A 19666-nucleotide genomic window follows, 5' to 3' on the forward strand; every position below is an offset into this window, starting at 1 on the left:
TTAGCGCACACAAGGGTCTCCATCCCGGGCTGCAGTCTGACCCGCCGGTGCTCAGGAGGCACGCTCGTGACGGACTCACACACTTTCCAGCTCCCCACCTCCAACGGCGGCCAGGGTCTCCAGCCTGCTTAAGCGCTCCAGGTTTCTGGAGCTCAGCTGGGCTCCTTCAGAGTCGACTGTGTTTCTGTGCTTGACCAGAGTCAGGATTCTCCCCCTACCTGGCCTGCAGGGACCCCCACCACCCCACCTCACAGGGACTGGGTGCAGGCCTCATACAGGGTGGGTGATGTCTCCCCAGGGCCTCTCTAGCCCAGGAGTGGGACCTAGACCCTGGCCTAGCACTTTACTCACCACCCTGTGTGTGTCCCTTTGTGTGCGTGTGTGTGTGTGTGTGCAAGTTTCTCTACCTTCACTGTCCCAAGCTCTAAATTCCTCTGGGGCAGGGACTGAGTCTTAGCAGAAGATCCAAGAAACAGACAGAAAGCAGATGTTAGTCATCCAGATGTTAAGTGCAGGCGACTCGACCTATGTGACTTGGATGTCACTGATTCACTAATGGTGTGATTCCAGCATCAGCTCTAGGGATGGAGGGGGGCATTGACCTCGGTCACAGCCATCCTGACACCTTCCTCTGCGGCTTTGGAGGACACGGCACAGCTGGTGGGTGGAGAGAGAGGCTTGGCTTCATCCATCCTCGGCACTTGGATCCCCGAGGCCATTGGGCACCATCTGACGCAGAAGCCGTGATGCTGCCTTGGTGTGAGCTTCCTGGACAGTGAGGGAGGTGGGTTTCTTCAGCGCTTTTCAAACCATGCTCCACAGAGTCCGAGAGAACCCGCAGAGGGGCCTCAGGCCACAGCATGTGAGGCAAGGAGAGGGCCACAGACAGGGGGCTCCACGCCTCCACGCCACCCCGGCCTTGCTCCCTCCAGATCCTCTTCGTGTGGCCTGGGAGCCTGTCTAAGAAATACAAGGAGTGTCCCATCAAGGAGGGGCAACAAACATGGAACAGCCTCATTTGTCTCCAGTTGCCACCCTGGCCATGCTCCATGGAATAATCTCCCTTTCCTGCCCTTCAAGGACTTCCCGGAGGATCCCAGAGTGTTCCAGGCACTTCCGGTTACTAGAAACCCAGTTGAGTCCAAAGTTCAATCACATATCACAGTTAATATGTCTTTTCTGCTTCCCCGGGTGAGAAGAGGCTTCCTCCCAAGGGTCTTGAAGTGGGGAGAGAAGGTGGTCTTCCAGGCCCTGGGGCTCCGCCCCTCGGCTGTTTTGGCGGCGAGAAGGAGAGACAGTGAGAGGAAGAAGGGGGGTGTTGTCTTGGAAACGGGCTATGCCAGGTGGTGGATCCTACTCTGACCTGGGCTTGGGTCCACTGCGGGGGGCCCTGCATAGATGCTGGGGATATTGGTGAGGGTAAGGAGTGACCGCAGCTGCAGGAGGCCAGCCCCACCATCGGAGATGGCACCCAGCAAGGAGCACTTCCCCTCACATCACAGGCCGAAGGGCTGGGGCCATCCTCCTCCGATGGGGAGCTGCCCAGTCTGGATGTTGCTCAAGCAGAAGAGAGACAGAGAGAGCAAGTACCCCCGTCTTCACTGCCTTGGCCCAGAAGTGGCCATCACTTGGCCAGAACTAGTCAATGCCCCAACTAAGCTCGGAAAGAACGTTGGAACCAGCGCGTGAACCGTTGAGTGAACGCTAACTGCATGTGTCCGGCGTGCATGGTTTGCTTGGGGCGGTATAAACCTTCACCCAGTCTCCTCCATCCTTGGAGACTACCTCTTAGAGACGGGCAGCCAATGGGCTATGCTGCCAGCCCCTTTCTGACCATGATGGCCTTTGGCCTGCTTGCTCTGGGTCCAACTTCTCCTCTGCGCCCAGCATTTCTCCCTCATGGGGCTACAGAAACCCCGAGGTCTCCTCCCAGCGCTGCAGAGAACTGGGGGAAAGGGGGGCAGAGTGGAGAGGAGAGGGGGTGTCTCCAGCCGGGCCGGCACCTGGGGAATTCTCCAGACCACAAGCAGACAACAGTCATGCCAGGCTCTCCCAACAAGCCCACCGGCCCCTTGCACCCTGACCGGAGGGCAAGGCCAGAGCGCAAGTGCTGACTCAATGGCCTAGCAAGGGTGGGGGCAGGGAGTAAACCAGAAAACCCTACCAACCTCCTCCAGAGATTCTTTCTCGCTCTCTCACTTGCTCTGGGCGCAGAGGGAGGAAATACCACAGGGAGATGCTGGAGAAAGCCCTTTACCTCAAGCTCCCCTCCTTCCCCTCCAGCATCAGATGCCAGAAACCCGAGGAGGGGTGGAGAGCAAATACCGTTTGGCTCCAAGGGGCAGACTGGCCCCAGGATTTACAGCTCTCTGTGCCAGGTGGTCTATACAATAGCTTTGTGCCCCAGTCAAAGCCTTCCATATACCATCTCATCAGAACGAAAATGTCTGGAATTCAATAATGGTGATGGTTTCACAACCTTATGAATATACTAAAAACCACTGAGTTATACACTTAAAGAGGGGAATTTTATGGTATGTGAATTCTATCCCAATTTTTTTTAAGTGTGTGTGGGGCGTGGAGGGGAGATCTCATCACAAGAAAGGATTCCGAGGCTGAAAAGAGCATACAACCACTGGGCTCGCTGATATCCAGGTCTTTGCCGCCTGGGCAGCCTGTGCTCCGGGGGGCGGGTGGTCAGCGTCCTGAGTGCTGGGATTCTCTGGGTTATTAACGGGGGACAACTGCCACCTAGCGTTCACCTAGTGGGATAAACAGCAAGAAAACGAGAAGGCCGGGGGCGGGAGAAGCCGCATAGGGAGAGAGGTGGGCTGGAAAGGGACTGAGACGCCCCATCCTACCCAGGGACATTCTCACATTCCCCCCTCCCAGAATTACACACCAGCAGGGTGCAGTTCAAAAAGAGTCAATGCCCCATTCCTGTGTTAGTAAAACTTGATAAGTAAAATCTGAACCCACCCACCGGTCATTACACTAACGAAATGGGGGCCGCTGAAGGCCCAGGGGCCCCTGGACCAGCTGTGAGACCATAGGTCACTCACTGGCCCTCTACAGTGTCCCATCAGGAGTTACACACAGGGCCTACCTGGCCAGGTAGGCTCACCCAGGTGAGGGGGACAAGCCAGGTGAGGGGCTGACACCCTAGTGCTCCTGCCCCATCTAGGGCACCCACCAAACCAGCTCCAGTAGGATCCCAGGCCCAGGGACCCAGAAGATAGCTATTTGTCCATAAGAGGATCCAGAAATGGAGACAATATATCTAAAATCTCTCGGGTTTTTATTTGCATCTGGTTCCATTGTTTTCAAAGACTATGGGCAGAAGACAAAATATCAGTTACTAATCACTCCTGCCAGAGACGCAATAACCTACCTGGAGAACATCAGACGACCCCAAATTAAGGGATATTCTACAAAACAACTGGCTTGTGCTTCTCAAAAATATCAAGATGAATAAAGACAAAGACTGTGTTCCAGATGAAAGGAAAGTAAAGAGACAGGACAACTCAATGTAGCACATGGTCTTGGATTAAATACTCGGCAAAATTTAAATATGTCTGTATATTAGATAATAGGATTGTATCAGAGTGGAATTGGATAAGGGTACTTTGGTAGGGGATGTATGAAATACTTAGGGGTGAAGAGTATCATGTCTACAACTAACTCGCAATTGGTTAAGGAAAAAAATATGTACATATTGAAAGCAAAATATGGCAAAATGTTAATAGCTGGCCTTTATATGATTGTTGCAACTCTTGGTCTTTGTACAATTGTATACTTTGTACTACTGTTGTTATACTATTGTTTGTACTACCGTTGCAACAAGTTTGAAATTATCTCAATTTTTTTAAAAGACAGCAAGAGCTAGCCTAGGACCACCAGTTTCCACCCTCAGAGTTGGGCGCCTCTCAGGGGCTTGTAGGTCTGACCCCTGTGGAGGGGGCCGGCTGGCAAAGCCGGGGTGCAGGGAAAGCCCCGGCCCCCAGCTCAGCTCAGCCTTCTCTCTGCTCATTGCTGTCCCTTCCCCTCTCTCATGGGGAGGGTGGCCTCCTCCTGACGCTCCCCAACTCACTGGCATGTCCTGTGTGGCGGCCAAGAGCGGTGTCAGGGACAGTCCCAGACCACGATCAGGTGTGGTTCTGGTTGCATTCCAGTCCCAGAAGTGCCTCCAAGTCCCCGGGTGACCTTGGGTAAGTGGCTCAGCCTCCCTGAGCTCTCGTTTGCTTAGTGATAAGATACAGCAGCTATGACAAGATGTTATCCAGGGATGGGCAGGGGACCAGGCCGGGGCAGGCAGAACCTTGGAGGAGCCGGTGGCCCAGGAGCCAACATGGAGAGCAGGGGTAACTGGAGAGGGGCACCTTGGTCACCTGGGCAGGGTGTGCTGACTCAGAAGATAATGTTGATTAAGCTCCCACCTTACTCCGTCCCCAGGCCATCTCCTCACTATCTGCCATGCTGTAGTCACCCCAAATCTCCTCTGCTTCCAAGACCCCAAAATCTGCAGGCTCAACTCCATGAGTTTTCTTTGGCTGCACTGAGTTTCAAAAGCATCTGAACGTGACCAGTTCCTCATGGGCCCGCCCCTCCCTCACATCCTGTACCAGCCACTTGTTCACACTTCCTGCTGGTGCTGAGGCCGCTGGAGTTGGGAGTCCTTGCACTTCGGTTTTTAGTGCCTGAGCTAGGAACCAGGTCAGCCCAAGAACCTCTCCCTCGTGCCGCCCCACACCCCATCAGTCTCTCCAGCTCTTCTCCAGTCCCGCTCTCTTCTGCAACCCTGCTGCACTGTCCTCGTGCAAATCTTTCACCCCCATTTCAGCATCACCCTTCTGCTCACTGGCCTCCTGGCCCCAGCTGCCTGCCACAATGCATCATGATCCATTTAAAAGCACGTGTTTGACCCTGTCATTCTTTTCCTTAGATACGTTCAACATTGCTCCCAGCCCTGGCCTCCCCCACGCCACCCGGAGTGCTTCAGATGGTCTCATAGGAGGAGAGAAAAGACTACAAATTCTATCTATGTTTGATTTATGTCTCACTCCTTATTAATTGCTTTTGGGGGTATTTTATCTTGAGGGATACGTGTATCACTTATAAGTCACCAATATACCTACTATGGGGGAGCCTGCTCAAAGTTTTTTACCCATCGGGATGCACCATCAGAAAAATCAATTGATCACAGCCACGGGATGAAGGCGAGGGTCCTCAGCCAGCAGGAAGGGCGCCCCCTGCCAGACCCAAGTCCACTCTTCAGCGCTTTTGCCTCATTTCTCTACCCGCCCCCCTCCTCACTCTTGATGCTCCCTCTTTCCCAAATAGTGCTGATTCTGCCTGAAATTTTGCTGATTCTGCCTAATTTAGCATCTCAGCAGCTCACAGAGCTGTAGCACCTCCACCCATTGGTAAAGCATCCTCACCCTCGTTAGCTTATCTCACAGTCCTACAGCTAGACCACTCAGGAGTTATCGTCTCCATTCTCCAGAGGAAGAAACTAAGAGTAGAAGAAAACAGATGGTTGGGGCTTCCCTGGTGGCGCAGTGATTGAGAGTCCGCCTGCCGATGCAGGGGACACGGGTTCGTGCCCTGGTCCGGGAAGATCCCACAGGCCGCGGAGTGGCTGGGCCCGTGAGCCATGGCCGCTGAGCCTGCACGTCCGGAGCCTGTGCTCCGCAACGGGAGAGGCCCGTGTACCACAAAAAAAAAAAAGAAAGAAAAGAAAACAGAGGGTAAGCCCCTTGACATCGGTCTTGGTGATGATTTTTTGGATTTGATGCCAAAAGCAAAGGCAACAGCAACAACAAGAATAACAACAAAAATAAACAAGTGGGACTACACCAAACTAAAAAGCAAAGGAAACCATCAACACAATGAAAAGGCAACCTACAGAATGGGAGAAAATATTTACAAATCATACATCTGATAAGCGGTTCATATCAAAAAATATATAAAGAACCCATATGACTCAGTAGCAAAAAAAACCAAACAATTTGATTGAAAAACAGGCAGAGGATCTGAATAGACATCTTTCCAAAGAAGACATACAGATGGCCAACAGGCACATGGAAAGGTGCTCAACATCACTAATCATCAGGGAAAGGCAAATTAAAACCACAATGAGATATCACCTCACACCTTTTAGAATGGCTATTATCAAAAAATAAATAAATAAATGAGATAACAAGCGTTGGGGAGGGTGTGGAGAAAAGGGAAACCTCATGCACTGTTGGTGGGAATGTAAATGGTGCAGCCACTGTGGAGAACAGTATGGAGGTTCCTCAAAAACTAAAAATTGAAATATCATATGACCCAGCAGTCCCACTTCTAAGTATTTAACCAAAGGAAACAAAAACACTAAATTGAAAAGATATCTGCATCCCCATATTCATTGCAGCATTATTTACAATAGCCAAGATATGGAAACAATCTAATGGATGTCTCCACAATGGATGAAAAGATAAAGAAACTGTGGCATAAATACACAAGGGAATATTTTTCAGCTGTAAGAAAAGGAGGAAATCTTGCTATTGGCAATAATATGGATGGACCTTGAAGGCATTATGCTAAGTGAAATTAGTCAAACAGAGAAATACTAATACTGTACGATCTCACTTATTGGTGAATCCTTAAAAAAAATAAATAAATAAGAGTGTAAGATATTGTCCAAGGTCACACTCACATTGGCAATAGAGCCAGGACGAGAACTCTTATCTCCTGACGGGTGATCCCAGCTTTTCCCATGAACTATGATGTCCCTTAAGGACCTCTGGAATGTCTCCAAAGAGAGAAGAGTGGGTGTGTCTAGCGTGATGGTGAACTTTGGGGAGGAGGGCTGGCTTCACCCTCAAGGAACTTTTCCTTTCTTGCCACAGGGAGCCTCCCGAGGCAGCCCTGCAGCTGGCCGCTGCCCCTGGAGACCATGAGGGAAAGAAGGATCATGCCTGAGCAGTCTCTCCAGGCCAGGCCAAGCGCTAGGTGAGGGACTGAGGCAGCATGGAGGTGTGCTGCTCAGACCTTCCTGTGCAGAAGGGCTTGCCGGCTGCCCAAGGAGAGCAGGCAGCTGACAGCCTCCAGCTGCAACCCCCTTGGGATCTACTATGTATGGCATTCAAGTCAAGGCCACTCTCTTCCCAGGCAGCACCCATCATGTGCCCAGCCATTTCTGCCCACATGGGGCTCCTCTATGGGGAATGTTTACTCCAGAGCATCCCATTGGGGTGGCCAAGACTGTACCTGTGTCTCGTCAGAGGCACTCCCTGCCCCCTTCTGCTTTCTTCCATCTTTCCTTTTACATGTGTCAGACCCTCATTTGGCCAGGAGGCGTTCCTTACCCAATGCTGCTTTCCCTACCCCTCTGTCTTTCCCAGCCATCCTCCGGCTGTGAAACTCTTGTACATCTAACTCCATCTCAGTGTCTGCCTCCTGGAAATCCTGACCCAGCACTGGGAAGCATGATCATTCTCTCCTTAGAGATGGAAACACCAAGATGCCGCTTTGCCCAAAGTCATCCAGTGATGGAGCCAGATGTCAAACTCAGGACTGTCTGACTCCAATGTCAGCAGGTGACTCAGGAACAACCTGAATGCTTAACGGATTCAGATAATGCCCATTGTGAAGGGGGCACCACAGTCTAGAGGAGGGGCTCTCATGTCACCAGCCTGCCTCCACCAAGGACAGGGCGTAACTCAGGCCTCTGACCTCACTCTGGCTAAAATCCACACCACCTAGGTTCACCACGGCCAGCCACTGCCCCCAGTCCATTAGCACCGCTCCCCGGGGCCACCAGGAAGAGGAAGGAGAGAAAATAGGGCTGGAAATCAGGAAAGCTGGGTTTGAGTCCCAACATAGCCACCAATTTTCTGTGTGATCCTGGGCCTCCCTTTTCCCATTGACATGAGAGGAGATTGGTTAGGACGTGCTGTGTCCATTTCCAGCTCTCAAATGCTAACTGTCCCTGGATGGTTGATCAGCTTCATCCCTCCTGACCTGCCCTGACTCTCCTCCCAGTGTGACAGCAAAAATATGTGATCAGACCCTTCACCCATGTCACCTCATCTTCCATATGGCAGCAACTATTTCTAAAATCAAGACAGTTTTATTTTCAAATGCCTGTATTTATTTCTATGAGGGAAAGTAATAATAATAAAGCCCATGGAGCTGTGTATTATGATCTATTATTCTTTGTTGAAAGAATAAAGTCATCTAAATTTTGGCCTTTCTAGAAAATCCTAGGTCTACCCACCATCTTCAGCCTTTAAACAAGCATAAGTCCTATGAACCCTTTAGCTCCATCCATCCCCCCAAAACATCAGAAATTAAAACCAAGAATATTTTTTAATGTATGTATGTGTATAACTGAGTCACTTTGCTGTACAGCAGAGATTGACACAACATTGTAAATCAACTGTACTTCAATAAAAGATATATATAGTAAACAAACAAACAAACAAACAAAACACACCTGAGAGGGCTCTGGATAGGCACAGTTGTGAATGCATTGGGAGTACTTTTTAAAGTGGTTTCAATCTGCCATGGAAAGTAGTTTATTACGTCACTGATGTCTGTTTACACACACTGACATTTGCATGCAGATGAGCTGCGCACATCATTTCAGCTTGGCTTCCATTTTGTACCTTAATTCATGGGCCATGTGGAACAAACCAAAAAGAAAAAATAAAGATAATTTTAAAATTTAATTTTAAATGATTTATTAATTTTTCCTTCCCAGAGACAACACACAAATATAGCCTGATTGAAAAACCCAGCACAGGGCCACACCTGGTGCTGCCTTGAGGGGAACAGAGTAAGCTGGGGCCTGGGAGCCATTCCAGGAGGGCTATCACGTCTGGCTCTTATTCACCCCCACCTGGCCTTCTTTAGTTCAGAACTCCAGCCTGGGGGCTTCCATGCCCTGTTCTAACAGGTAGGGGTGCTGCCCAGATGAAGGCCAGAGGCCTGGAGTAGCATAAAAGCCTGTGTCAATTTTTTTCTGCAGCATATACTGTTCGTGGCCACTACACCCTGGGTCTGTGCAGTCTCTGATGGTTAGAGCTCTGTGCAGGTGTTGGGACTTGGGCGGGGAGGTATGACACCAGTGACTATGGGTGGGTCTCTCAGGACAGAAAGGACAAGGCCCTGCCTTCTCTCATCACATCAGCCCTGTGGCCAACCTCGGAAGAACTGTTTGAGTAAGATGGGTCCCTTTGCCCCCACAGACCTGTATCCCGGCGCTCAGAGCCTCCGAGGCAGATGGGCAGACAGATATATGCATGCACACATGACTCCTACCCAGCCAACGTCCATCCTGGGAGAGAGGTTCTATTTATTCCCATCTTACAGATGAGGCAAGTGGGGGCACAGAGGGGTTGAATAACTGGCCCGAGTTCACACAGGTAGAAGTAGAAGGTCCAGTTCAACAAGCCTGCTTATCAGCTCCCAACTGATCCCCCCTACTTCGGCAGGCAGGAGGCCATTGACCCCTCCCACCTCCTTCCTCACTTGGTCAAGGATCTGGGCAGCCCTATTCTTCCCGAGAGGAGCCAACAGCGTGGGATGGTCCTCAAAGATCTCATAAGGTATTTTATGGCCAGATGAGACTGTTCTACCTTACCTGGGGCACAGTGTTTACATATGAACCTAAGCCCTTGATTTCTGGAGCTCAGTGGAAAATATCTCCCAGTCCAGCCCGGAAATCAATCTGAGCCCAGAAGTCATCTCTGCTCAGGAAAGAGATCACAACGGTGCAGCCAGCACTAGCCAAGCCCCACTCCCTGCCCAACCCAGCCCAAGACCAGATCAGGAGGCCAGCTCATCCACAGACGTGCAGGAGTAGTCCGCCCAGCCCTGCCAGGCCAGAGCCATCCAGGGTAGCCCACACAAAGCCCAGAGCTTAGCCTGGCCCATCAACCAGCCCATCCCAACAGCTACAGAAGTTTGGTATGGAGCCTTCCAGAGCCCAGCCCTATGCTTAGCAAAGCCCAAGGAAGGGTTCAGCCAAGAGTCAGAGCCCACGACCAGGCCAGCCAGCCATAAAACCGGAGCTCAGCGCTTGATCTTAGCCACTGCCCAGCAGACAGCACATTCACCCCAGCCTGGGGCCACCACCTCCTCCCAGGACTCCAAGCAGCTCAAATCCTCACCAAGGTCCCTCACTGTGTAGCCCAGCCCAGAGGCTCCCACCCGGACAACCTAACAAAATACCCCGGCAGAATGCAGCACCCCTCCGCCCAGCCAGCCTGGCCGACAGAGCACATGGAACTTCCTCAGGGGACAAGCAGGAGGCCTGGGCCCTGGAGGGAGAGTCAGCTGAGCAAAGCTCCCTCCAGGCTTCCACCACAGCCCCCAGCAGGCTGTGCCACACTGGCACCACATTCCCATCAAAGCAGAGAGGGTGTCCCCACTTTCTCCCCACATTTGTGCAGGTTCCCAAGAGGGAGCTAAGAATGTCAGAGACATCAAGAAGACCAAATCTTAGACTCTGGACATCAAGGTTTTCTGAGTAAGGACTGAGTGTCCAGTGGCTTCTCTGGGTGGGGAACAGCCAGTGGGGTGGCAGTCCAGCAACTCAGAAACATAGCAAGATCCTGCCATAAGATACTTAGCTCGTCCCTGCTCTAACTAAAGCTATGAGACCCCAATTCCAGAACAACCCGAGGTGGCTGAAAGCCCAGCCAAGTGGATTCAAGAAACACCACCAGTGACCATGCTGCTGAGTTCCTCCTCCTGAGTCTGGGGAGTGGACGGTTAACAGAACTGCCTCTGGAGCCAGATTACCTGAATGTGAATCCTGGACCTTCTGCGTCTACCTGTGTGACCTTGGACCAGTGTCCCAAACTCTCTGTGCCCTCACTTCTCTCCGCTGTAAGGTGGGAATAAATAGTGTCTCCATCCAAGGGAGCAATTCAAGGTATTTAACCACCAGTGTTACCCAGCCACCGACCATGCGAGACAAACCTATGCTGGGACAGGGTCCTCGAAGGGCTCTTGTGGGCCAGGAGCTGACCATTCTGGTGGTGGACTGTGGGAAAGTCCAGTGGCCAGGAGGGCTGCGGCCACACAACCCCAGTGTGAATGGAGCTATATGATACAGAGGCCTGGTCAGCTAGGACTATTGTATACCAAGGAATCTACCAAATTTATCTCTAATCCAAAATTAGGTGTTCTCTCTGATGCATAGAGAAGTATTATTAGCATGAGTTTACAGTTGAGCAAAATCAAGGCTCGGAGAGGACAAAGGCTCCAGGAAGAGGTGAAGTCACAATTTGAACACAGAACTACCCAAGGCCATGTTGACTGTGGAAGGTCAGACTTGAGCCCAGACTGGGTGCTGGAAAAGGGGGGTTTTCTCTTGCTGTAAGGTGGGAGATGCTCTGGGGAAGGCGCAGAGAGGGAGGTACTGACGTATATAAAGAGGACTCACCCAGGAAGAGCCAGGTCCCTCTGAGGTAGAATACCTTGATTTTAGTCTGATGAGACCCATTCAAAACTCCCAACCCATATAACTGTGAGATAATAAATTTGTGTTGTTTAAGCCACTAAATTTGGGGGTGATCTATGGTAGCATCAATTGAGAGTTAATATAGTAGAGATGATGGAGACAGAGATGATGCAGTGGGGATGCTAAGACAGGTGATAGAGACGGAGGCTAGAAACGTTACAGATACACCCACAACCTGAGATTTATCCTTCGAGTGTCCTGGGGACTTGCTCAGACTTCCTTGAAAGCTATGGTCACAAAAATGCCAGAACAAGATTCGTCCTAAGTAGGGGAAAGGACAATTCCTACAACTTCCTAAATTCCCACTTTAGAAATACCCAGCAGGGAAAGAATAGAAAGATAAATCATATATGGTAGGTGCCGATTATATGCCAGGCACTGTGCTGGGTTCTTTACCCACGTTCTCTCACTTTATATACAGGAACCCTACGGGATAGGCATTCTTATATGCATTTTATAAATGAAGAAAGATAAAGCCACTTGCCCCAGTTTACAGAGAAGGGCTTGAGTCCAGAGCCCACTGGGACTTTCCGTGGCCTAAGAAAACAGGTCCCCATGGCAGGGCCTGGGGAACTACAGAGAGGGACAGTGCTGCTGCCTGCACTGACAGAAGCAATGGAAGCAGCATGACTGTTGCCTGAAGCCCAGGTGGTGGGACAGAAACACTGGGGATAGAAAAGCTGTGGATCCCCTAGGCTGGAGGACACACAGGCTGGAGGCCAGGCAGCATCACAGGGTGAGTGTTATGGGCTGAACTCTGACCCCACAAAAAACTCATGTTGAAGTCCTAACCTCCAGTACCTCAGAATGTGACTGTATTTGGAGATAAGTTCTTTAAAGAAATAAAATGAGCTTGTCAATGTGGGTCTAATCCAGTATGACTGGTGCCCTTATAAGAAAAGGAAATTTGGACATAGATACACACAGGAGGATGAACATGTGAAGCCACAGGGAGAAGGAGGCCATCTGCAAGCCAAAGAGAGAGGCTTCAAAAGAAACCAACCCTGCCCACACCTTGATCTCAGACTTCTAGCCTCCGGAACCATGAGAAAATAAATTCCTGTGGCTTGAGTCCCCCAGTCTATGGTATTTGTAAGGCAGCCCCAGTAGACTAATGCAATGGGGATAGCTTAGGGTCAATGACCACTGATTTTGCTGCCCACATCCACAGAGAGACCGGGCTGGTGTAGCCTTAGGAACAAGGCACATATTTTAAGAGGCTTGTCTGGAATTACCATGTCCCTAAACAAATATGCCTCCCTCATGTCAGGACCGTCACGGGGGCCAAGATGGAGAAACAAGAAGAAAACTGGTATTTTGGGGCAGGAGGGGTGCTTGATATAGTTAATTTGCACTCAGCATCCACTTGCAATACCTTTTATATTTCTACATCCCCCAACGCAAAGGGAGAGAAAGCTAAAATTTACATTTCCAAGACCCCCCTGCTGCAAAGGTTCTGCATGCAATTGAGGTTCAGTTAATGAGACACAAATGCATGAGATTTGGAAGGGAGGCAAGAGGAAGTTTCAACAACCTGACACACAAGCTCCAACAGATAGGGCTTTGTGCCATGTCTGGACCCCAAGCACCACTGTCTCCCCAGCTTCCTGACCCTGAAGACAGAAGCTGCCTGACCTCTGAGAGATCACAGTTGCAGTGGCAGCCCCTCAGTCTCATTCCTTCAGCGCTTCCAACAATTTTGTAAGCACTTAATAACTGTATTAAATGCCTTTCTGCTTGTAATACTGAGAGTGTGGAGATACCAGTCAACCATACTGAGAAAAATGGCTGTGAGGACCCTCAGCTTGAGTGAAATACTTGGGATAATGTTCAGACCAGAAATAAACGTGATTTTGGATTTGATGCCATTTTTCTGAACAAATAGACTCATCCAGAGCCCCTTGGAAAATACCAGGGGAGGAAAAAAGGTGCACAGAAAATAATTTTTAATTGTCTTTTCTGGAGGGACATAAAATGCTTCAAAAGGTTAAACCTTTTCCTAAAGAGGAAAGGAGAAAAAACTCTAATGCTCGTCCAAAACACATTTATTGAATACTTACTGGTCATGCCATAAATATTTATTAAGTATCTATTTTGTGCTAAATGTTGTACTAGGAAAATTACAAAAAATATGTTAGTGATAAAAGAACCCTAATACTCATTTTAGAGATTTTCCTTCAGATATTTTTTGTTATAGGGCATAAATATGTACCTAATATTTTTCCAAAATGGTAATCAGCTCTTCAATACTATAAATTATGTAGTCCTTTTCTCATTATTTGTGATGTCTGCTTTCGCATACAGTATATTCTACTAATTGGCTGTAATCTGAGTTCAACTATTGGGTCTAATATGTTCAACAGCTTCCAATGCTCTTCTTTTCTTATGTGGGAGGAAAATAAAAATGAAGTCAGTATTGATGAGAGCTCTCCAAAACGAAGCCAGGAGGCCACTGAGGAAGTGTGACATATGCATGTCTCAGCCTGGATGGATTCTGACCTTCTGACCACTTATTGTTCTAAGAAAGCATCCAGAAGATCTTCCAGAAACTGAAGATACTTATCAGACCCTTATCCTAAAATTACTCATGATAGCCTACCTTCTTATCAGACCCCTGTCCTAAAATAAGCCTTGATTCCTTAAGGACAAATATTTCCTGACTTATGTGAAAGTCGATCACAATTCTAACTGGGCAACTTTAACAACCTGGTGGCTTTATGTCTTTATAAGCCCCGGACTCTTTCTCTTCTCTGGAACACTCTGTTTTACCCAAATCTGGATCTTCTGAATTGCAATTCTTAAGACCCCATATTAAGCTCTTTGCTCTTTGCAGCCTCAAGATTGCTTATTGTTCGACACTTAAAATATTATTTTATATTCTAGCCTTTTTGTTCATTGTATTAGTCAGCTTTTGCTAGACGGTGCTACAATAACAAACAGGCCCCACATCTCAGTGGCTTACAATTGCAAAGGTCAGCTGTGATGGTCCTTGTGGCATTGCTCCATGAGTCTTCTCAGTCCGGGACCCAGACTGAAGAAGGAGCCCCCATCATGCTCTGCTCACAGCAGAGGGAAAGGAGCAATAGGATATTAGGGACTCACAACTCCTTGTAAAGCTTCTGCTCACATCCCATTGGCCAAAGCAAGTCACATGACCAGGCCCAATGCTAATGGATATGGGATGTATATTCCTCCCACAGGAAGGTAGGCAAGCCCCATGGCAATGGACAGGATGTATGGTTCTCTCACAGAAAGAGGGAATGCTTTGCTGGGAACAAAATTATAATCTACCACATTCCTCCAAGTGAACTGTAGCATCCTTTTGACACAAATCCACTAAAAATGCCTTTGGGACTTTTAAAATTTACATGATATTGGGGATGAAATGGACAGCTTGGTGACTCTAGATAATAATGCTGTATTGTATACTTGAAAGTTGCTGAGAGAGAAGATCTCAAAAGTTCTCATCACAAGAAAAAAATGTATGTGTTTTGATGGATGTTAACTAGACTCACTGTGGTGATTATTTTGCAATATATGCAAATATCAAACCATTATGTTTATACCTGAAACTAATATAATGTATGTCAATTATATCTCTATTTAAAAATTGCATTTAGATTTTTTTTAATTCACATGATATTAAGTATTTACACTAACTTGGAAATAATATACTTCTTACAGTCTTTAATCTCCCAACCAGAAACACGGCATTTCCCCCATTCATTCAAGACCTGTGGTCTTTTCATAAATGTCCTGCCTCTCATTCTGTGTGTGTGTGTGTGTGTGTGTGTGTGTGAGAGAGAGAGAGAGAGAGAGAGAGAGACTACCAGAAATACTGTCATTTTTCCCATGTAGATTAAAGAGCTAAATATTAAAATATCATATAATAGAACTTAAAAAAAAATAAAACTGGCTAATTATCACTTCTTTGATGGCATTATTACTTTCCAAGCTTTGAAGCAATAGAAGAAATCACAGATGAAGAGAACATCGGTGTAAAACACATAAAAGGCCTGAAAGTAGTACAATTAAAATTAAAAGGGAACTACTGGAGTACATAATTGCTTGAAATACAACCAAAAAAGTGTTAATTTCCAAGTCTTGGGTATATGTTTGTTGGTGGGCAGTGCACCGGGGAAAGGAGTGCTCCTCAAAAGAGGAAACTCAATTCGCAGAAAAGGGAATGCCTATTTTTAAATGGTTCAACCTCATGGCAATCAAAGAAATGCGAATTAAACTACCATAAAAAATCACGTATACATTGCAAATGAGCTCAGAATCCTTTTCATTGTAATATCCAATGTGAGTGAGGAGGCAGTAAAAAAAAAAAAAAAAGAATCTCACATAGGTTCCTGGAACAATGTACAGGAGAACTGCTTGAAACCCCTTTGCAAAACATTTTGACAATGCACAGGGAGAACCTCAAAAGACGTTCATACCCTTTGACCCAGCAATCCCACGTCTAGGAACTTGACCTCAGGAAATTATTCGAAAGAAGAGAAAAGGCTATTTTAAAATATTCTCTGCAGCTTTATTTGTAAAATCTGAAAAAGCAATATAGTATTGTGGACAGAGTAAAGGGTTTGGTTTCCAAAAAAAATGGACTCAAATTCTGTTTGGCCTCCTTCCTTCCTTTGTCACCCACAGTCCCATAAGCTGTTGGAAGGATTGAATGAGATGTATGTGCCTGTTTTGTAACTGAATATAAAAGACAGTTTTAGGGACTTCCCTGGTGGTCCAGTGGTAAAGAATCCACCTTACAAGGCAGGGGACACGGGTTTGATTGACCAGGGGAACTAGGATACCACATGCCACGGGGCAGCTAAGCCCACAGGCCACAACTGCTGAGCTCGCGTGCCTCAACTGGAGCCTGCCTGCCACAAACTACAGAGCCCACGCGCTCTGGAACCCCCGCACCACAACTACAGAGCTCACACGCCCTGGAGTCTGCACGCCACAACTAGAGAGAAGCCTGCACGCTTCAACGAAGATCCCATGTGCCACAACTAAGACCTGACGCAGCCAAAAAATAAATATAAATAAATAAAAAATAAATCTTTTTAAAAAAATTGTAATATGCCAACGTCTAATCTTTTTTTAAAAACACAGTTTTATTATTTCTAATCGTCAAGTGAAGACTTGGAAACAGCCTACGCTGACAACTATAGGGAAAATGTTAAGTAAATTAGGATACCTCCAGCCCATGGAGAATGGTGCAGCCATTACAGACTGTAATTATGAAGATAATGGAGCAAACTGAAAAAACACTCCTGATTTTTTTCAAAAAAAAAAGACCAGGCCTCTGGTCCCAGTTCCTTGCTCCTGGAAAGTGTGCTAGAAAAAGGTCCTACCGGTCCCCTAAAGTCCTCCAGGTCTTTGATATTCAATAGATGAAAATTCTAGACCTGGGGAATACTGACAAAGAACACTCGCTGATTTGCAGTCATTTGTTGAAAAAAAGGGGGAAAAGAATTCCTGCAGAGAAACGAGAAATGGTCACATTTGAGTTTAGATTTAATGAACCACTTTTATTGAAAAGGACAAAACTACACATGTAGAGAAGACTCTAAAATTCCAGGGAATAAACAGCAATTGTGTCTGCCTGGTATCCTTTGTCACCTGTCCTCTGCAGAAGCTGAAGATGCATCATCCCCCACCTGTTTGTGTGAAGGGCCCATTGAGATCAATAATCGCTTATTCCTCTTAATGTTTTCAAGTAGTACCTCTTGAGAAGCCACCTAACAATTCATTTGGCCAATCAGTGGACATTTTCCAGCCTGCTCTGGGGAGCAATGCTATCCCACTATCACACTCTATGGAAACGTTTGCCTGGGGGTGGTCACCTTTCTTTAAAAAACAAAATTCCTCTTGCACAGCTAGACTGGCAATAGGTTTCTTCTCCCTGACCTTGGTATTCATTTTTATGCTGAAATAAAATTTTATAGCAATTTCAAACACACTTCAAGCCATGTCATATCACCAGGTAAAGTCAGGGAACAACCCAATGGGAAGATGGACCATAGGGGTCCCTCTCAAACTTGGTGGCCACAAGCCCTATTCCTCAATTGTCAGTGCTTTTAACAGCAGAGCCGAGTTCCTGACTTTCCTCCTCAAAAATGCACCCTGTGTGCTCACATCCAGGGGTGGGCCTCTGGGAGTCATTGATATGTGAGTCTATATTTTACTTATAATGCTTTATTCATTGAGGTATGTGTTCTCCAAAGCATTAGAACTTCTGGGGCATGTTGATGGTGTTGCAAAGCCGAGAGAGAACATGTGAAATCAGGAAGACTGTTCAAAAGGCTCGGTGTATAGGGAGTTGTAAACACAGTGTCCTTGCTCTCATCTTGGGCACGAGGGACACCTGGGGACAAAATGGTGCCTGGAACTGAAGTCCATCCACCCATTTCTACATTAAGGGAGAGGCATTGGTTGGAAGAGTAAAATAAGATTCCATAGAACTGGACCCTTCTTTGCTCTCTCCTGGGGTTTAAAATGATTCCACAGGGTTAAAGGTCTTTTCCCCATAAGAACAAAGCTGGGGGTCAGAGAGAGACCCAGGAGAGGGGATCAGAGAAAAGCTGGCTCCTCAGGGCTTGTTTCAGCTGGCTACTGCTGCATAACAAACCACCCCCAAACTTAGCGGCTTAAAACAATTTCTTTTTCCGAATGAACCTGCAGTTTGGGCAGGGCTTGGCCAGGGTACCTCATCTCTGCTTCATTCGGTGTAGAGAAAGGACTAAGACCAGTACTGCCCAGATCCTGGTTCCAGTCTCTTCCTGATGCCCAGTTAGTCACTTTTCTGGCCTTCTTGGGTTCTGGGAGATACTTCCATAATTTTAGAACAAATTTCAGTTTTCCAGTGTGAGAGGGCTATGCATTGCCCAGCTCCAGGGGAGACCACTCACATAGTGTTTCAATGCAAATGCTGTTCATATGTAATGCAAAATGAAGAGCGCCCCTGGAGTTGTTCAATGGAGATGTATATAAGAGCATCCCTAGAGATGGCTGGACCTAACATTTGGCCTGATCATCCCTCTTGACAAATAGTGGAAGCTGGCATTGTCAGGGAAACAGAGACTGGGTCTCCAGTCCCCCCAGTGACCTGGGGCATCACTGAGATCCCCTCTCTAGGACTCAGTCTCCATCTGTCAAAAGAGGAGCTGCAAGGGATGGCCCTTCCAGCCCTGACACTCATGATCCTCGTGCCTGTTTTGAGAGTGTGTCCTGGTAGAAACACCATGCGCCCTTATCTCAGGACAGATTCCATTTAGATTCCTTGTTAGAAAACCTGTTGGCCTTCTTGTGGAAAATTTGTGCTGAAAGTCGCCTCTGCAGCAGGATGCTGCGGTTTCCTCTCTGCTCAGTTTTTTCCAACTCCTCTGGGCTCATTTGGCCTGGGACCAACAGAATGGAATAGGGATGTTTAATATCAGCCTCCCCAGGCTCATTTTTCAATCCCCACTTAGAGTTAGCCTTAGGGTTGGGCCAGGGTTAGGGTTAAGGTTACTTTTAGGATTGAGGTTAGGGTTAAGTTTAGGGTTAAGGATAGGCCTAGGCTAGGGGTAGGCTAGAATCAGGTTAGAGCTAAGGCCAGGACTCAGGCTAGGTTTAGGGTTACGATTAGGGTTAGTCTTAGGGTTCGGGTTCGGGTTAGGGTAGGACTAGTGCTAGGTTTAGGGTTATGTATAGGTTTACTCTTAGGGTTACGCTCAGGCTCTGTGACCTTGCCTTTATTTCTACCTATCTCACTACTTTCCCAGTCTCCTTTGCCTGTCTCTTCTTCTTCCCAGTCTTGAAATACTGGTGTTCCTGGAGCCTCCATCCACCCTGATCGCTTTTTTTAAAGCCTCTAGCCTGTATCATGCCTTTGCACAAATTAGAAATAGTGGCTATCATTCAAGTTCCTTCACTTCCTTCCACCTTCCAGAAAAGTATCTTAGTATACTGACATTTCTCTTTAGAAGTTACTTACTTTCAGCTAAATACACAGATCTTAAATTTACAACCCAATCATCTTCGACAAATGCACATTCCCAGGTAACCTGCATCTTTATCAAGACCCAGGACATTCCATCACCCCAGAAAGTTGTCTGTATTGCTTACCCCAGAAGCAACCATTCATCTGATTCCTATCACTATCTATTT

This window comes from Hyperoodon ampullatus (assembly GCF_949752795.1).
Source record: "Hyperoodon ampullatus genome assembly, chromosome: 14".
Lineage (NCBI taxonomy): Eukaryota > Metazoa > Chordata > Mammalia > Artiodactyla > Ziphiidae > Hyperoodon > Hyperoodon ampullatus.